The sequence below is a fragment of the Podarcis raffonei genome, chromosome 7 (assembly GCF_027172205.1).
Source record: "Podarcis raffonei isolate rPodRaf1 chromosome 7, rPodRaf1.pri, whole genome shotgun sequence".
In the NCBI taxonomy this organism is placed as follows: Eukaryota; Metazoa; Chordata; class Lepidosauria; order Squamata; family Lacertidae; genus Podarcis; species Podarcis raffonei.
The window spans coordinates 54,465,438-54,486,159 of record NC_070608.1 but is presented as its reverse complement, the minus strand read 5'-3'; positions in this window follow the sequence as shown (position 1 = coordinate 54,486,159).

The following is a 20,722-nucleotide window of genomic DNA, read 5'->3' as shown; positions in this document are numbered from 1 at the left end:
GAGCAATCATTCCAGACACTGTGTGATATATATTGAATAAATTGTTTTGCTGGTTTAACACATGAAATATTCACTAGGAAGATGAACTGTAAAAACAACATGGATGTGGGAATTCACAATGAGATGCCAGACAGGTCTGATAAGTAACTTGCAGTTCTAAAGCAGTAGGGGTGGTTACATGCACATTCATACTGAATTGCTTGGGATTCCATAGCATAATTACTTTCCCCCCTGCAAATAGAGACACACATAGATACAAACAGCCTTAAGGCACAATGATGATTTGTGTGAGAACTCCTATTAATTGAAATCAAAACATTCCAATCAGTCATACAATCAAGCCACAGCGAAACTCAAATTTAATCTTCTTAAGTAGTTAAGAAATATTTTCATGTAGTACCTTGTATTCTACTGCTTCATTGGTATGGAATAATAATAGTAAAAACAACAAAGCTTTGATGAAAACACACAATTCATTTCTGGTTGTAAATGAAAGAGCAGAAATCCTAATGGAAGCTATTGCTAAGTTAATTGCACTGGCCACAGCTGAGCATGTTGTTTTAGAAAGCAGTGTGGGCACCTTGCGGTATGAACAACAACATCAAAAACCCTGCAGGGAAATAATGCAATGCCTGGATATCCTGCCGTTTCACTGCATCCTTGTCTGCCCTGAAGGGAATTCTCATTTTCAAGTGATTCCATTTTACTTGTGGGGAGTTTGTGCCAATCTAATCATGGATGAATAACAGGCTCGAAACCTTAATATACAGTGACCATTCATCCATAAAACTGAAAATGTTAAAAGGCACCCTCTGAAACAACTGCGCTCAAGAATTCAAATGCCTCAGTGTCCAAATGTAAGTGATGCCAGGGGCACATCTAATAAGGCTGATAAAATGTAGTTTGACGCTTTTAAATAGATGAAGCAGTTGCGAGACAACACACAGATTGGTTCAGTGGATAACAGTTCTCTGTGGAAATTGTCTGTGCACAGGCTCTGGGCATTATCATAACAGCCACCCCCAAGTTATAAATAAGCACTGGATGAAGAACAAGGGGCTTTAAATGAAATACTGGCTGGTTCTTTGGGGGGATTTATGCCAAGGTTGCCCAAAGCATTTTTGCACCTTGTGTGAAATACTTAAAAGATGATACATAAAATTAGACCTGTAACAAGGTATTGTATCCCCACTAGAGCAGTGCATAAGTGGACTCTAAATTTTTTCCACCGTATTTGTGGGCAGAGAAGTTAGGGGACTGAATTTCTTTGGTGGAGAGTGAGAAATTTCTCCACAGGCTCCAAGGATGGAGGCTTACCACTTTCACAGTCTTTTCTCCCTATTTTTTTCTATGTTGGCAGCCCAAACACTGTTTTCCGTCCTCCAGAATGCCCCAGACCTTCCTGGGCATTGGGTGTGGGAGGGTGAGTAATGGTGGCCTCCACAAAAAAAGTTTGAGAGTATTAAAGGAGAAAACACCTGCAAAGTGGCCTTCGTTTTCTAGGAAAATCTTTTTATCCGGGCTCATGTACAGGCTATCTTCTGTGGTGGTCCCACTGTCTTTCTGTTGCCTCAGTCAATTTGAACGTGCTATGGTTGTGGGCATGGACTACTCAAGCACTCTTACCCCAAATTTAGTAAGGACTGAGAATGGGACCATAGCTCAGTGGGAGATAATCTGCTTTGCTTGCAGAAGTTCCCAGGTTCAATGCCTGCCATCTCCAGGTAAGGTTGAGAGAGACTCTTGTCTGAAGCCCTGGGGAGTAGCTGCCAATCAAACTGAGCTACATGGGCAATGGTCTGACTTAGTATAAGGCAGCTTTCTATGTTCCTGTGTATCCATGCAGAGCAAACGGCACACCTAGCTCGACCGCGAAAGTGATGGCATCCAGGGAATAGCAGAGCCAGCCAGCCAGATTATTCTCGTTTTCAGATTAGCATCACAAGAGCTGCAGGGGAATCAGCTCTTGAAGTGGGACTCCTGCACCTTTAGCTAACCTATATGGCTTGAATCCAAGGTATAAATATTCCAGTGCTTCTGCTTTAATTGACTCTGTATAACCATGTCAAATAAGGGCTGGTGCTTCTATGGAAACCATGGCTTGTAGCAGGATGGAAGACAAGAGAGTGTGAGACGAAATGGCTCTCAGATCGTTTGGGCCACATTTCTTGACATTCTAACCGAACAGACACTTCAGGTTTCAGAGAAATCACGCAGATTTTCCTTTTCCTTTATTCCTCTGTCATATGCAGTGCCCATTATTATGGCTCGACGCTAGGTCTTTATGCAGCTATAATGAAAAGGCATGAATGTGACAAATCTGCAGGAATAGGCATGCTGTTAAATGAAAAGAAACAGTTTCTTCTCACACTGACTTTGATTAGAGGCTCTGGATTATTGATGCTCCTGATCAGATGGAGACAAAAGTCTCTTATAGTTGAATGATGAAGCCTCCTCCTCTTACATTCAAATGAAGATATTTCAAGATGTCTCATCACTGAGGCTACATCTCTGCAAAGAAGGGGAAATATTCCTTTTAATTACAAATGGTAGCTGGGATCCAAAGAGGTATTTCAGCTTAAGAGTGGTCCACTGGAAAGAGTGACATTCCCCCCCCCCCCCCGTGAGCAACTGATTGTGGTGCCTGTAACAGGATTAAGAAAAAGAAAATCTCCCAATTTCAATGCCACGCCCACCGTTTTTAGGCTACAAAACTGAGCAGTCATTTTGGTGACTGGAGGGGACAAAAAGGAAGTGAAGGTGGCAGCAACAGCAGTTCCAGAAGTCTGGAATGCTGATGACCACTGATTTCTCTATCCTCTACAGAGGTCCTTTGTAGCCCTCACTGTACAAGTGGCTTCATCAGCATGTGGAGTCATTCTGCAGCTAAGGAGAGGGAAGACAATGTTGGTGTGTGTGTGGTGTGTGTAATTGCATCCATTAACCAGTAGGGCTGTCTGGAGTAAAGGGCTGCCATCACCAGGGCATACCAAGAAAAAAATGGAAGGAAGGAGGTTTGCTGGGGAAAGGGTTTAAATCTTTCTGGGGGAACAATACCCATATGGGTGGGATATGTCTTTGCCAGGGAGGGAAAGGGATGAGCACTAGTGGACTGGGAAACAAGTAGGGCAGGTTTGAGCCCCACCAAGAAGGAAATGATAGGAATAATGACAGCTCGTGTGTGGCCAGGGATAATCACACATCGAAGCACTTAGCAAAGGCAGATTTAGGGCAGCGTGATTGGTTCCTCTGCACTGGGTGCCAAGCCTAGGGGGTGTCACAGGACATCACTGCTATGACAGAGTAAATTCAGCAGAATGGAAGGTGTGAAGTGGGGGTGAGCGCGCACCGAATTTTAGCCCCTTACAGAGCACAGCTGAAATTTGAAAGACCAAAGTCTATCCCCTGCACTTAGCATTACCGTATTTTTCGCTCCATAGGGCTCACCTGACCATTGGGCACACGTAGTTTTCAGAGGGGGAAATCAAGGGAAAAAATATGATTTCCCCCCCAGCTCTGGGAGCAGCGGACAGGCTGTGCGCAGCCTGCGCGCTTCTCCCAGACCTTCTCCCTGCTTTTGCAGGAGGTGGGGGAATTCCCCCATCTCCCCCCAAAACCCCCAAGAGCAGTGCGCTCTTTAAAGGGTGCACAGTTCCTGCGTGCTTTTCAACCAGGAGGGAGAAGGGACTGACACAGCCAGTCAGTCCCTTCTCCCTCCTCAGGGAAAAGCCTCAAAACCAGGTCGGGGAGCAGCGCAAAGGCAGTGCGCCGCCTTCCTGCTGCCCCCGGAGCTTGTGGGGCTGGCGGTGGGGGGAAGTTCCCTGAAGCCCTTGGAGCGCAGCGGGACATTGGGTTCCTTTCGCTGACCCAAAGCCTTTGGAGTGCAGCACGAGTTCCCGCTGCACTCCAAAGACTTGAGGCTTCCGGGACAGCCTTTGTAGCCTCTGGAGGGCAGCAGGGTGAAGGCACCCCACTGCCCTGTGGAGGCTTTGCGCAGCCATCCCCAAGCTATAACAGCGAGACAGGGCGCTCCGTCTCGCTGTTCTGGCTTGGGGACAGCCTTTCTAGCTTTGCGCAGCTAACCCCAAGCTAGAAGAGTGAGACGGAGCACTCCGCAGCGCTCCGTCTCCCTGTTCTGGCTTTGGGCAGAGCCGCACAGCCTGCATTCGCTCTATAGTACGCGCACACGTTTCCCCTTAATTTTTGGAGGTGAAAAAGTGCATCCTATAGAGCGAAAAATACGGTATGTAGCCAATCATATCACACCCAGCCATAGCATAAGGAGCCTGATCCACAACTTATGAAGACCTTATCTTCTTGCACCAGCCAGAGCAAGAGGTGTGGAGGGTCAATGCGTTCCTCTTTTTTGTCTTTTTTTTTTTGCTGGTACATCACACCAATGAAAATTGCCAAAATGTATAGATTAAGCTCCAGTGTAAAGAGAAGGAAAGCACTTTTTATCATCTGATGGAATTATAAAATAGATTCAGCAGATCTGGACTCTGCTGGTTAGTATCCTAAAGCTCTCAACCGGTATCAACGAAGCACTGCTGATTTAGACGTTGTCTTTTCAAGCCAGGATTGAAAAGATGGTCTTACAATGTACACAAGCATGAACATCAGCTCACAGCAATGGAGTGAAGAAAAAGTGTGTGGGCAAGGTTGACTTCAAGCAAAAGATTATTTATATTTACTTATTTGTCATTGTTTATATCTTTCCTTCTCTCCCTCCCAAAAAGGAGCACAGGGTGACTAACAAAATAAAACAACACGTTAATCATAAACCTATTTAAAACTTTATCATCAATATAAATAGTGACGGATAATACCTGCTGAACACCAACCATACCCCAGATACACAAACAAGCTCAAATCCAGCTTGATTTCAGATTAAAACTCCGAATCACCAAAACAATTTACAGTGAATTTATTTAACTCATTTTTCCTGTGTGGTTTTTTTTCCACCCAGTGCCTAGAGGGTCACTCTGTGTTTTACAAAGCTCTTATCGTCTCTCAAAAGAAACAACCATTTCTGCCAAGTTGTACTTGCTTGCTTGTGCAAACAAAGGTTTCAGAAAGCAATCTCCGGGATCTATATATAAGGGAAGGCTTAACAGATAATGAGTGTTGTCTTCATTAAAATACATATACTCTTGGGTTTAGGGTTGCATTATCTGGTTTCCATCTTAAGTTGAACGCTTGACTGCTGCTTCAATGGATTGTGGGCAAGGGGGTTAGGGGATCCTGTCTACTTACTGATCATTTGTTCTGGTTTTTTTTTAATGGGGAGGCAGATGATGTTACATTAAACCATGGGCAGGCAAACTAAGGCCGGGGGCTGGATCCGGCCCAATCACCTTCTAAATCTGGCCCACGGGTGGTCCAGAAATCATCGTGTTTTTACATGACCAGAATGTCCTTTTATTTAAAATGCATCTCTGGGTTATTTGTGGGGCCTAGGAATTCATTCACCCCCCCAATATAGTCTGGCCCCCCACAAGGTCTGAGGGACAGTGGACCCCTTGCTGAAAAAGTTTGCTGACCCCTGCATTAAACAGTAGTTACCCCACCATTTCTAGTACATTTTCTGATCACTTTCCTTATGACAAATAGTCCAGTTTTTTCGGTTTTTTAAACTAGCTGCACAAGAAAACCAAATCTGTTGCACTTGCACAACCATTATATGATTGAACTCCACTCAAAATAGTATAGTTCGATGCATCTGAATTTCCAGATTTTAGGTCACCCTGGAAATAGTTCAGGTACAGTGGTTCCTCGGGTTACAAACGCTTCAGGTTACAGACTCTGCTAACCCGGAAGTAGTACCTTCCGGGTAGGGTTAAGAACATTACCTCAGGATGAGAACAGAAATTGCATGGCGGCAGCGGGAGGCCCTATTAGCTAAAGTGGCACCTCAGGTTAAGAATGGTTTCAGGTTAAGAACAGACCGCCGGAACAAATTAAGTTCTTAACCAGAGGTACCACTGTATTACGCTTGAGATACAAGTAGTATAAGGCTTTGAGGTTCGATGTACCAGGGAAGAACACTTTAAGTGGTGATTCCAGTGTTTTCATTATTGGTTAGTGGGCAGAGTCAACAGGATCATATTCTTTAAGGGCTCGGGGGCAACGCAAGGGCACTGCGACCCCCAAAATCTCAAGGGGGGCACCCTTGAGGGACAAGCTACCCAGCAGCGTTGGAGGAGTCCCGAAGTTTTTTCGGGTTTTTTTTTAAAGAAACTCGAAGGCGACGGGACTGAGAAACGCGAACGGTAAGCTCTGCGGACCCCGTGTAGCGATGCCTCTAGCTCCTACTGGAAAAGCGACAAATCTCCGCAACTTTAAGAACAGAACCCTCAAGATTATGGCAGAAACGACGTACTAAAAACTTTAAGCTAACAATAAGAGGGTCTCTGGATATATAAAGCCTTAATTGAGGAACCCGACTTGTTCTTCCAGAGCAAAATGGCGCAGGAAATATAGTCGCAAGAGTAAAGAAAGGAAATGACTAATCATCTGCTATAGAGAACAGAAAAGTGAAAGCCCTCAGCAACTTTGTTGGTGAGGCGAAGGAAAGACAAGTAACAAAAAGCAACTAAATAGACCTCAAGAAACTTTGTATTCTTTCTGGGGGAAAAGATTCCAAAAATAAGGGACTAAAAAAGACTGAGTGGGGATAGAGGGATAATTACCCTGAAGCACTAAATAACAACATTGGAGCATAAGGGGGAAGGTGAGGAAAGGGAGAAAAAGACGAAATATAATAAAAGCCTCCAAACAAATAAATAATAATAACTTTCACTTACCTGCCTTTCTTGGAGGGAAGTTTGAAATTCTGAGCATTTGGCTAAACTCTAAACGGAGATACCAACCTCCCCCCTTAAAGACTTTGGAGTTTTAACCCCTTTCTCTCCTCCTTTTCCTGGCTTTTTTCTTCTTTGCCTTTGAGAAACTGGATATGAACTGATCCCATATAGATGAACCCAAACTTTGTTTACACACCTACTCCTCTTCCTTGAAAGACTGGTTTAAAATTTGAATACTTCGGACCCTTAAAGATCTTGAACTTGGTTTCTTTGGCTTTTTCTGTTTGTTTGTTTGTTCGCTTTGGAGACTAAAGTGCAACTGAACTTAAAAGAGGAACATATTTAAAATTACTGGAGGATTCAACTACTCTTACCTTATGGTCCGGACCTGATTTTTGGGGGCTTAAATTTCTGGACCCCTCCTCCCAACTGTAACCAAATAATGGATTAAGCCAGCGAGTGGCTGAAGAATACAGATTTTGGAAAGAGATTTATCTGCGGTGACTTACTTTCTAACATTGATACTTTTTTGGGGTGAAATTTTGAAACTGGATTAAGCTGACCAAGTGGCTGAAACACAATCAGAAGGGAAGAAAAGGAGTCTTTACATAAGGTAAAGTTAGATATATGTTAAATTTACTTTGTTTAAAGTTCGGTTTGTTAGGATTTGTCTCCCTTTCCCTTTTTTTTATTTTGGCTAGTACAATTTAATTTGAAATAATATTGAAATAGTATTACTGAAATACTATTGAAATAACTTAGAACTTAGAATAATTTGCATTAAGGTATTTGAGATCTTAGAATTGAAGCTGGAAATTATTTAAGCCAACTTGGCAGCATTAACGTACTGGTTGGAAACTAAAGGGACTGAGAATAATTTGAAATACACTCAGTTCCCACATATCTCCTTGAGAAACCTGAGAGTTCTAAAGCGTTTGTGAACTTAACGTCAGAAACTCAGCAGGATAGGGCCTAGACTGTGCGCCCCCTAGGGGAGAGGAAAAATATTACAAGAGTCTTAACTTAACACCAGAAAAGGACAAAATGTCGGGGAAAAATGGGAAAAAGATAGGAGGGACACCATCAGAAAGGAAAATATCCCGACAAGAAGAGATTAAAGACTTGGATATTTTGTGGCTAAAAATAAAAGAAGAGTTCAGACAGAATGAAATACATATGGAGAAAAAATTAGGAGAAATGCATGAGTTATTAGATAAAAAAATAGAAGGAGCAGTAGGAGAATTGTCAAATAAAATAAAGGATCTGACAGGTCGGTCAAAATCTTTGGAAGAAGCAAATAAAAAAATGCAGAAAGAAATGAAAGAACATAGAAAGGAGACAGATAGGTTAAAAGATGAGATAGGAGAACTGAATAAAAATCAAGACCAAGTTCTGGACAACTTAGCGATGATTGAAATGAAACAAAAGCAGTTAAATCTGAAATTTAGGGGAGTAGGAGAAGAAATAAATGAAAATATCAAAGAAAAGATGATTAAGGAACTAGCCAAATGGCTAGAGCTGAAAGAAGAAGAGGTTGTATATACGATAGAAAACGCCTTCAGAATTAAATCAAAGACTAAACAAATAAAATCAAAAAAAGTCGCAGGAGATTGCTTAGTTATTTTTAGCTCGATAGAGATGAAAAATATGATACTGAAAACAAGCTATCAAAAAAGATTAATTATTGATGGCAGACCGATCATCATCTTTAAAGAGATACCAACTAGACTCCTGCGCAAAAGAGAAGGTTATAAACAGCTGGCAAGTGTCCTAAAAAAGAATAACATACAATATAGATGGGAGTTCCCGGAAGGGATCTCCTTTTTTTACAAAGATAAAAGGTTTAGAATTGTTGAGATTCAAGAAGTGAAGAAATTCCTACGTAGATATGAGAAAGATTTAGGAAGAGTAGAGGAGAGATATGAAGGAAAAAATGGTGGTCCAGAGGAGAGGAGAAAGAAAAACGAACCGTGGAAAGACAAAGAGGACAAAGCTAGAGAAGAAGAAGTAGAGGAAGAAGAGGAGGAGGAGATTGCAGAGGAGGAGGAAGAAGAGGAGGGAGAGGTGAACAGGGAGAATAAAACCACTCGAATTTAAACTATTAGCTGTTGGTAAACGGAAAAATAGTCAATATGATGAATTTGAAAGTTTTGTCGTGGAATGTGAATGGTTTGAACGAAAAAACTAAAAGGAATAAAATAGTAAATGTGTTGAAAAGAAAGAACTTAGATCTAATTTGTTTACAGGAGACACACGTAATCAAAAAGCACAAACATATTTTGGTGCACAAAAAGTTGGGGGTGGAATTTACAAATTGTACAGCTGAAAAGAAAAGAGGGGTAGTGATTTACGTGAAAGAAAAATGGGAACCCAAAATGATCTGTAAAGACGAGGAAGGAAGGATTTTAGGTGTACAAATTAATTTCCAGGGGGAGAAAATCAATGTGATAAATATATACGCCCCAAATTTGAATAAATCGGAATTCTTTAAAAAATTGGAACAAATATTATTAGAGGTAGAATGTAATAAGACAATTCTACTAGGAGACTTTAATGGAGTACCGACACCAGAATTGGACAGACAATCAGAAAGGGGGAAAAATAATCAAGGGAAATTGCCAGGATCCTTTAATAAGTTGGAAGAAAGTTTAGATTTAATAGACATTTGGAGATATAAACATGTATTAGAGAAACAATTCACCTTCTTCTCAGAGCCACATAAGAGCTGGGGCAGAATTGATCAAATCTGGGTCTCAAGGGAATTTACTTTAAGAACTATAAAGTGTGAAATTCAACCTAGAACTCTTTCAGATCATAATTCGGTAGTTTTGGAAATAAAAGGTAAATCACAAGGCGGATTCAGATGGAGATTGAATGAACATCTATTGGAAAATGATGAAGTGGTCGGAAAAGCTAAAACCACTCTAAAAAATTATTTGGATTTGAACCTCAATACGGAAATAAGTTTGGATATAGTTTGGGACGCCAGTAAGGCTGTTTTAAGAGGGTTTTTCATTCAACAAAATAGTTATAGGAGGAAAGTAAGAGAACAGAAGAAAGAGGAAATCCTAATTCAGATAAGAGAGTGTGAGAGAAAATTAACAACAAACCCGAAAGATGAACAAAATATCCAAATAAGAAAGATGTTACAATCTCAATACTCAATGTTAATAAGTCAAGAGACTGAATGGAAAATTAAATTAATGAAACAAAAATACTTTGAGTCAGCTAATAAAACGGGTAAATTATTAGCTTGGCAATTACGAAAAAGACAAAAACAAAATGTGATAAACAAAATAAAAATAGAGGAACAACTGATAGAAGACCCAAAAGAAATAAAGGAGAATTTCCTCAAATTTTATGAGAAGTTGTACAAAAAAGAGAAGGAAGACATAACCCAAATAGAAAAATACTTAGAAGAATATAACGGGAGAACCATAACAGAGGAAGAAAGAACCCAACTTAATAACCCTATAAAAGCAGAAGAGATCCAAAATGCGATAAAGAAAATGAAAATAGGGAAAGCCCCAGGACCAGATGGATTGTCAGCTAAATATTACAAAGTATTGGAAAACCAATTAACACCAGTGTTATGTAACATCATGAACGGTATATTGAGAGGAGGAAGAATACCAGAGACATGGAGGGAGGCTCATATTACGATGATCCCTAAACCAGATACGGACAAATTGAACATTAAAAATTATAGACCCATATCACTTTTAAATAACGATTATAAAATTTTTGCGGAAGTGATGGCAAGTAGACTTAAAAAGTGTCTAGTAAATATAATACATAAGGATCAAGCAGGATTCCTTCCAAATAGGTTCCTCAAAGATAACGTAAGGCATACCATAAACATTATAGAATATTTGGAGTGTAAGAACGAAATACCTGCGGCATTAATTTTTATAGATGCAGAAAAGGCATTTGATAATGTCTCTTGGAAGTTCCTATTGAAGAGCATGGAAAGAGCAGGGTTAGAGGGCGAGTTTATGAACGGAATAAAGGCAATATACTCGAATCAAGATGCAAAATTGACTATAAATAACAACTTAACAAATTCCTTTAAAATTGAAAAAGGAACAAGACAGGGGTGCCCTCTATCCCCTCTTTTATTCATCATGGCACTAGAGATAATTCTAAATAAAATGAGAGCAGCATCTGAGATCCGAGGGATCAAAATAGGAACAAAGGAATTCAAATTAAAAGCATACGCGGACGACTTAATGTTATCTATGGAAAACCCGCAAAAAAGTGTTGGCAGGGCCTTGGAAATGCTAGAAGATTTCGGTAAACTATCAGGGTTTAAATTAAATAAATTAAAGACAAAAATGCTGATTAAAAATTTGGGAAAAAAAGAAAGTGAAAAACTGGAGGAACAGCACGGAATTAAGGTGGTAGAAAAAATAAAATATTTGGGTATCTGGTTAACCACAAAAAATATAAATTTAATTCAAGATAATTACCTTACAACATGGAAGGAGATCAAGAAAGAAATAGATATGTGGAATAGAGTGAAACTTTCGTGGAGGGGAAGAATGGCGGCGATAAAAATGAATCTACTCCCGAGAATGCTTTTTTTGTTTCAGAACATCCCAGTGATTAGAGGATCTAAAATATTCACAGATTGGCAAAGAACCCTGTCGAAATTCATATGGCAGGGCAAAAGGCCAAGAATTAGATTCAAAATCCTTACAGATCGAAAAGAAAGAGGGGGCTTCTCAGTACCTAACCTGAAGTTATATTTTGAGGCTGCCAGCCTTTGTTGGATTAAAGACTGGATTAATCTGGAAAATACCGACCTGTTGGACCTAGAGGGGTTCGACAACAGGTTCGGCTGGCATGCCTATTTATGGCAGAATAAAGAGAAGATACATAAAGGATTCTCAAATCATATTTTTAGAGGACCCCTACTCGAAGTGTGGGAAAGAAATAAAAAACTCCTAGAATGGAAGACGCCCTGGTGGTTATCACCAATGGATATTCTAATAACTAAAAAGGCAAATATGGAGGGAGAAAGGCTGACTTATGAGGACCTACTGATAGGATCAGAAAATGGATGGAGGATGAGACCTTACGAGGAGTTGAAAGACAAATTAACGGGCTGGTTACAATTCCATCAAATAAATGCAGTATGGAGAGATGATAAAAAAGTAGGAATGAATGAAAAGAAATCTAAGTTTCAGATAGAGATAATTGAAGGCAAATCCAAATTACTATCCAAAATGTATAACATATTATTAGAGTGGGATACCAAAGATGAGGAAATAAAAGGGGTAATGACGAGATGGGCAATGGATCTGGGGTATAATATAGAGTATGACAAATGGCAGAAATTATGGACTAGTGGAATGAAATTTACAGCTTGTGTAACACTCAGGGAAAATTTAGAAAAGATGATGTACAGGTGGTACATTACCCCAGCAAAGTTGGGGAAAATGTACAAAACTGGGAATAAGAACTGCTGGAAGTGCAAGGTTAAAGAAGGTAATTTTTTCCACATGTGGTGGACATGCGAAGAAATGAAGAAATATTGGGAATATATTTATAATGAGTTAAAAAAAATATTTAAATATACATTCCCTAAAAGACCGGAAGCATTTCTACTAGGGATAGTTGGGGATGAAGTTAAAAACGAAGATAAGACATTATTTCAGTATGCCACAGCTGCCGCCAGATTGTTAATTGCCCAAAATTGGAAAAATCAAGATATCCCATCAATTAGAGAGTGGCAAACAAAATTATTTGAATTTGTTGAACTTGCAGAAATGACTCAAAAAATCAGAAACCAAAAAAATACAAAGTTTATTAATGACTGGAACAAATTTATGATATACATTGAAGGGAATTACAGAAGCCTAAAAACTATAACAGATTTGATATAAACCTTACGACGTGTAAACTATTAACAATTATTAGCTGCGGGGAAAATAAATTATGTATATTAAGAAGCCTGAAAGCGGGAGGGATGGAGGTCAATAGAGCGTAGAAGAATGATTTAAGTTCTTGAGATATAAAGAGATAATTGTGAGGACAAAGAATTGTAACGGAAATAGATAATACTTATGTTATGTTTAGATATTTGTTTTGTATTTTTCTCTCTTTTTGTAATTGTGAAGTTATTTCCTTTTTTTTTGGTTACTTATATGAAACTCAATAAAAAGAAGTTAAAAAAAAAAAAAGGATCATATTCTTTAAGATTCTATGAAAGCACCCTAAGGTATGTCTAATGCAAGAGCCAGCAAGAGGAAGTGGTTAAGAGTGTTGGACTAGGATTGGGAAGGCATAGGCTCAAATCCCTACATTAGTTTCCTGGCAAAGCTTACCTGGAGACCTTAGGCTAGTTATATTTACGTCTAACCCAGCTCATAGGGTTGTTGCAAGAATAAAATTGAGGAAAACCATGCACACTGCTTTGTGGTCTTTGGAGGAAAGGCAGGATAGAAATGTATTACATTCTCACTTGTGCATTTCAAAATCCACCTTGTAAACCTTACTTAGTGCAATTGAGCAATAACATCCCTCCCCATGGCAATGGCACCTTTTTCTTAGTAGGTGAAGCAGTTCTTGGCATGTTGATATTATAGTTAGGTTTGCCTCTCTTTTTGTTCTCTGAAATAAAATAGAAAGGAGAAAAGTTTTGAAGCGCTGTGGTGGGAATTTATCAATATTGATGCTGTGTTCTTTGAAGATCTATAGTGCTAGTAGGACTGGGGAAAATATTCCTATTGAACCTTGATCTTGCTCAGAGTGAACCCTCTGCTCAGGTTCAATTTATCATGTGGAGGTGCATGGACTTTCCCCCTCACCCTATCATGTGATCTCCATCAACTCACTATAATCTGAGCTAGTCTTTGTTTCTTCTCAACTTCTGCTTTCTTGATCTCCACAGTCATTTTTCCTTAGCTACTCCGCTATATTATTTGACTGCAAAAGTAGCAGGTGGCATTGCAGATGCAGTATTTTTCTGTCCAGAAGTTTTCAAATGCCTTTGCTTTCCCCGGTTATATTACAGAGGACTGGTGTTGGGGGTCAGCACCTGCCTATGTCCCAGCAGAGGGGCTACCATGAAGAGTGCCCTGCACCCGTATTCCCACTCCTTACCATCCTCACCACTGCCACCTGCTTGCTCATTCTCCCCTTTCCTCTGGTCCAGAAGAGGTGAGAAGGTGAATGACAGCAGCAGTTGGAAAAGCAGCAGCTGCTACCACCTAACTGCTCACTGATTCCTTTTTATCTGGCCAAAGCTCAAAGTGGTGGGTGTGAGGAAGGCTCCCAGTGACAGGCAGCTGACACTGAAAGAGGGGAATGCCTGATCGGGACTTGCTCAGGGCCCCCTGAAAGTGGGCTGGAGCTGACACTGAGACTTCATTAAAATGTTTATGCCCACAAGAATTGCCCTGCTGAATTAGAGAGAGATCCAACTGGTCCACCATTTTATTTCCAAAGGTAGCCAATCAGATGTCCCTGGAAACTTATAAGCAGGGCATGAAAGGAATGGTTTCCCTTTATATCTGCCTCCAGCATGTTCTGCTCACTTTATTACTCTACTTCTTATTTGAAGACCTGCAATGAGAAATGTCCATCCTTCCTTCTGAACCTCCAAAAGGGAACAAGTTGACTTTCCCTATCTAACTTTTGTGAAGTCAAGAGATGGACTCCACCTGGGAGCAATGTACAGTATTTTAATGTTAACCCTGCTATAACAACACATTCCTTTAAAAAGAAATTTTGCATGCTCAGGCATATTTTATGGGAGACAAAGGATTAAAGAACTTGAGTAGGATTTGGTCAAGTATCACAAAGGAAGACCTATATTCTTTGATAAGGTCACTGAAATCTCATCTTCCCCTGCTGGAATTAACCATTATGCTACTCTACCTTTTTTGCCTGGAAACAGGTTGTTCATCCACAACAGTGAACATAGGAAGAATGATCACTGGGAGGAGTGCAGTGAGAAGAAATGCCATGGTGCATCTGCAGCAGCACAACTGGATGCTTTCACCTGCCTCAGCTGCAACAAAACATTTCTCCTATATTGGTCACTACAGCAGGCACTGTAACTCTCCAGTGCTTTTACTTCCCTTCCAAAGGCACAGATGGATTCCAACAACAACAACAGGTACATCCAGTATTCAAAGGTTTCCCAGTCTGAGCCTTGTTTGGTTAACTTTGGCTGTAATCCTATACATGGTTACCTGGGATTAAGTGCTCCTAAAAGCTGGGGCAGGGGGAGCTGTATAGGATTGCATTACTGGTTATAAGAAATGTAAATCTGACTCTGCAATGGTAGGAGGTCCACAGAAGTAAGTGGTTTTATCCACATTTAGGTGGGAAATAAATCACAGTGTTGTAGTAGATAAAATATTGGAAGTGGACCAAATTCCTGCTCTGCCATGAGGCTCATTTAGTGACTTTGGACCAGTCCCTCTTTCACACTAACTCATCACTATCAACCTCTCGGATCTGTTGTGAGAATACAGTAGGATAATCTTCCTGGAAATCCTGTTACAAAAGTTAGCCCAGGATACAAATGCAGTTATGCTTTCCTTTCCTTTTTCAATGTCCTTCTGCTGAGCTTCACAGTGGCTTTTAAACATCAGGGGTTTAATAAAACATGGTCTGAGTATTCATCAGTGTTAACCCTAACCTCCTTCTCTACCTGCCAATGTGACATAGGTGGTCAACCAATCCTAGGGATTTCTGAGAATTGAGATGTGCATGCTAATACCCAAACCATCCCAGATTTCTTTAAAAATGTGTCTGGGAGACAGAAGAAACTCACTGGAATATCTTGAATTGGGCTCCAATGGGATTCACATGTTAGCCTCTGTTTTATCATTAGAATGAATGCTAGAGACACTGTGTCCTTGATAGTTTTAGTTTGGTGTTCTGACATTAACTCTAACCAAGGTCCTTATTTAACCAGCAGAGAGAATGACACACGAAAAAACGCATGAAATCAAAGCTGCACTGAATTTAAGAACAAATGTCACCTACACAGGAAGAGCGCACTCAAGATAATTGGACTAAATACAGCTGATTTATTTATTTATTATCTATGCTGTACAAAGCTTTATTTTTATTTTTATGGGGAAACCATGCAGTAATTGTCCTTTTGCAACTGTAGCCATGACTCACAACAGTGTCTGAGTCATAATGTATCATTGCATCTTATTCACACTTTTTAAAGATTATCATTCAGCACTAGTGTTATTATTTTCTAAAGGGTTTGAATGAGCAGTTTACTAATCTTTAAAAAAGATATCCCTAAATGTCGTGACAGCAAGCAAGTTCACTGGTTAAAACAATTGTGATAAGGAAGGAGTAGGCTGAAATTCAGTGTGGGCTACTTATTTCCTGCTCTGTAAACCCATTAGACTCCACAATGTAATATTGATTATTTTAAGTTATTACAGTGGTACATCTGGTTACAAACTTAATTCGTCTGTTTTTAACCTGAAACTGTTCTTAACCTGAGGTACCACTTTAGCTAATGGGGCCTCCCACTGCCACTGCGCAATTTCTGTTCTCATCCTGAGGTAAAGTTCTTAAACCGAGGTACTACTTCCAGGTTAGTGGAGTCTGTAACTTGAAGCGTTTGTAACCTGAAGTGTTTGTAACCTGAGGTACAATTGTATTATTATTATTATTATTATTATTATTATTATTATTATTATTTTATTATTATTTTGTTGTTGTTGTTGTTGTTGTTGTTGTTGTTGTTACAATCATCTGAAGAGCACAGGGAAATTTACAGTATAAAAATACAAAGAATACTTCTCCACAGTTTAAAAGGCCATAGATTATTTAATAAGCCAAAGGCCTAGAAGAAGAGGAATGTTTTTGCCTGTTACTTAAAGATATGTAGTGAATGCGTCAGGTGAGATTCCCTGAGGAGAGCAACAAGTGGGGAGCCACCACAGAAAAGGCCTGTTCTCGTGTTTCTGCCCTCAGGAACTCTTGTGGATGAAGCACATGAATTATTATTATTATTATTAATTTATTATTTCTACCCTGCCCATCTGGCTGGGTTTCCCCATCCACTCCGGGCAGCTTTCAACAGAACTTTAAAAACAGAATAAAACTTCAAACATTAAAACTTCCCTAAACAGGGCTGCCTTCAGATGTCTTCTAAAAGTCGGATAGTTGTTTATTTCCTTGACATCAGATGGGAGGGCGTTCCACAGGGCGGGTTCCACTACCGAGAAGGCCCTCTGCCTGGTTCCCTGTAACCTCAAATTCAAATTCAAATTCAAAATCCTTTATTAGGCATATCACACCTCACATTAACAAACAAACATCATATACAGACTGTATAAAATACGGGCTCAGCGAACACAATTTATCCCAGTCCTATTCTTAACTCCAAAAAATAAATCGATGTACATAAATAATATAATACAACACAGCAACATCACCTACCATTAAAAACCACTAAGTCTCTTTATCATGGCCCATTCTTTCTTCATGGACAGCACTTAAAAATTCAGCCGCTATTAAAGTAATTTGATCATCGCTGTCCGCCAGCAGGTCCTGAACAGTTGGTTGTGTAAAAAACTGTCTATTAAATTTTAGGGCCTCAAATAATTGTCTTCTGGCATAGCTGCCAAAATCACAGGAAAAGAATATATGCTCTAGAGTATCGGGTTCCTGTTTTCTGCATTTACAGAGATGCTCTGATTCTGGGATAGCTAAGTATCTTCCTCTCACTACCGCCGAGGGTAACATGTTAAATCTGGCCAACATAAACAGCCTACACGATTCATGTTTCTTCAGATTTGTCATGTATCCCTTTTGGAAATCTCTACACAAAGGGAGATTTAGGTGGATAGGAGAGCAGGTGCTGTGCTTTGCAACCTCAAGCATGGCGAGAACACTTTTTTCTGTGAGGGTCTTCCTGATAATTTCCCATATATCTTTGGGATCAGAGATTTCAAAATCAGTTAGAGTGAGCCCTATCGGATCCAGTTTTCTCCTACAAATCACTGATAGATTGTAGATTGCACTATCACTTAAAAGATCGTAAAGTATAGAATTAGGGGATAGGGCTCTATAATGGAGGAAGATCCAATATTTCAAGGTCCTCAGCCATGCTCTTACTGATAAAGGCAGTATTCCCAGCTCACAACATATTGTTTCATATTTTACAGAGTTTGCAAGTCCTAATAATGACCTCAAAAGGGATGCGTGAAATTTATCCAACCTCTTGAGGTCACCTGAAATCCACACTGGTGTGCCGTATAGAAGTTGGGCACAGAGTTTCATGTCAATCACTTGCAATACAGCTGGAATAAATCTGTTTCCTACTGGAGAAAAAAAATAGGATTTAATATGGTGGGCTGTCACTTTGGCCTTAGCTATTGCAGCACATATATGTGTATTCCAATTCATATTATTTTTGAATGTGATTCCCAGATAATTGAAGTGCTTAACTTCCTGTATTAGATGTCCATTAATTATACAGCCTTTTGGGTTCCCTCTCTTTCTGAATTGCATAATCTTTGTCTTATCATAATTAATTTTGAGATTATTGAGAGAGCAGTAGTTTGAGAAACTCTTAAATAATTTTTTTAAACCCAAAACAGAGAGTGAAATAATTACAGCATCATCTGCATAAAGTAATAAAAAGAGTGGGCTATTGTTTAAATAAGGAGTATGAGTGGTTGCGTTTTGAAGAAATAATGGTAGGTCAGATAAAAATAGATTAAATAGGGTAGGGGCCAAGATACAGCCTTGCCTAACTCCTCGATTATTCAGAATAGGACCTGCAAGTCTACCATCTTTTGATACTTTAACATATATTTGGTTATTAGAATGTAAACTTTGAATCAGTGTAAGTAGATATGGGTCGATACCAAGGTGTTCTAGTTTAGTCCATAGTTTATTGCGGTCGACCGAATCAAAGACACTTTTTAAATCCACAAATGCCACAAAGAGTTTTCGTTTATTTCTCATGACATATTTATCCACAAGATGACTTAACACTAGACACTGGTCAAGAGTTGACGAGCCTGCCTTAAAACCAGCCTGCTCTTTACCAGGTAGATCTTTTGTCAGCATCCATTCTTCCAATTTAATAAGCAGAGATTTGGCATAGATTTTACTTATGCATGGTAACAAACTTATAGGCCTGTAGTTCTCTTGGCAATTCCTATCACCTTTTTTAAAGATCGGTACCACTATTGAGTTGTTCCACGACTTAGGTCCCTGTAACCTCACTTCTCGCAGTGAGGGAACTACCAGAAGGCCCTCGGCTCTGGACCTCAGTGTAAGGGCCTCTGATGATGAAAAGTTGCAGCCACATTTTATTTATCAATTCAGCAGCTTTATATTCACCTGAAACTTTCCCCCCAACATAATCTTGCCTCTTGGACCATTGCTATTTTCTAATTTTCAGAATGTTTGTGATACAGTTTTGGACATTACCAGATTCTCCACTGTTTAACATGGTGGTGGTGAATAAGGTCTACTTTCTCACTGTGGGAATAGCTTTCAAGTCTTTCCTTCCACCTGCTTTTCATATCTGTACCCACTGTATTCTATAGTGAATCTAATGGCATACATCAATTACTGTTTAGGTGGAATATATTTCTTGAATATTGCAGTGGTTATGTAAGGTAGTGTACCGTCTCTTCATAGTATGTGTCTTCTGAAATATCAAAGAAAAGAGCACGGTTGAAGTTTGATCATGAAATGACAATTAAGATGCACTAATAGCATGCACCTGCAAGCAACAGCTTGATCAAACTGACAAATCAAGATCTATCAGAATAATGCAAAGGGTGTCCAGTTGTGTGACTTTGAAATAGGAGGAGAGGACACTGGAACCCATCTGGAAAGCTCCCTATTGGGTATTTTTTTAAAAAAAGAAAGAAAGAGAAATTGTGTTAACAACGCACAGCAAACTTTCAGAGGAGGAACAGGAATGTAACAATAGAGAAATGAACTGGTGCAGAACAAACAACATAGATAACAGACTGATGTCTCCCCAAAGGGAAAGGGAAAGAGGATTAATACATAGTTTAAACATCTTTTTGGTGCCCTTGATTGCATAACATTTAGAAATTATGTATTAGTAAAATATGTAAAAGCAGAACACGGAGGCTGCTCATGGAGGCTGTGAGAACAGAATGGTAGACTAGACGGGCCTTTGGCTTGATCCAGCAAGACTCTTCTTTTCTTCTTAAATAAATAATAATAATAAATATTATTTATACCCCACCCATCTGGCTGGGTTTCCCATCAACTTGTAGATCAGAACCCATGCTTAGCACTTGTCTTCAGTCCATTCTCAGGGGCTGAGGTATGGTGTCATTCTTTCTTTAAAAAAAACGCCACATTTTTCTGTTTAAGCCATGTGTAATACCTATCTCCTCATATTATGCAGAAATCCACTGAGCCCTCTCTCCCTTACATGAGAGGCAGAGCATCTAGGCCAGGCATAGGCAAACTCGGCCCTCCAGTTGTTTTGAGACTACAATTCCCATCACCCCTGTTAGCTAGGGATGATGGGAGTTGTAGTCCCAAAACATCTGGAGGGCCGAGTTTGCCTATGCCTGATCTAGGCAAAGCATGCTGCTTTAAAAAAAGCAAGAATAATGGGGGAGACATTAACTAATTTCTTTTCCAGATTGATTTATGTGAACATTGAGCTGCCACAAGGGTTTCCCAGTGTGAAATTTGCACATCTTCTAACAAAACAGCAGTGTCCTGAGGACTGACAAAGAGTTCTCATCTTTATTTCTGTCTATCATACTTTCTAGTTCTCCATCAAGAACTTCAGAGTGGCCTACATGGGTAGTCTCCTGCAAAAAGAGTTACACAAGGATATATTATCTTGCCAATAATAACCTAGTTGATGAGCTAGATTTCCTTTGGCCAAGCCCAACACTACCCACCCATACCACAAT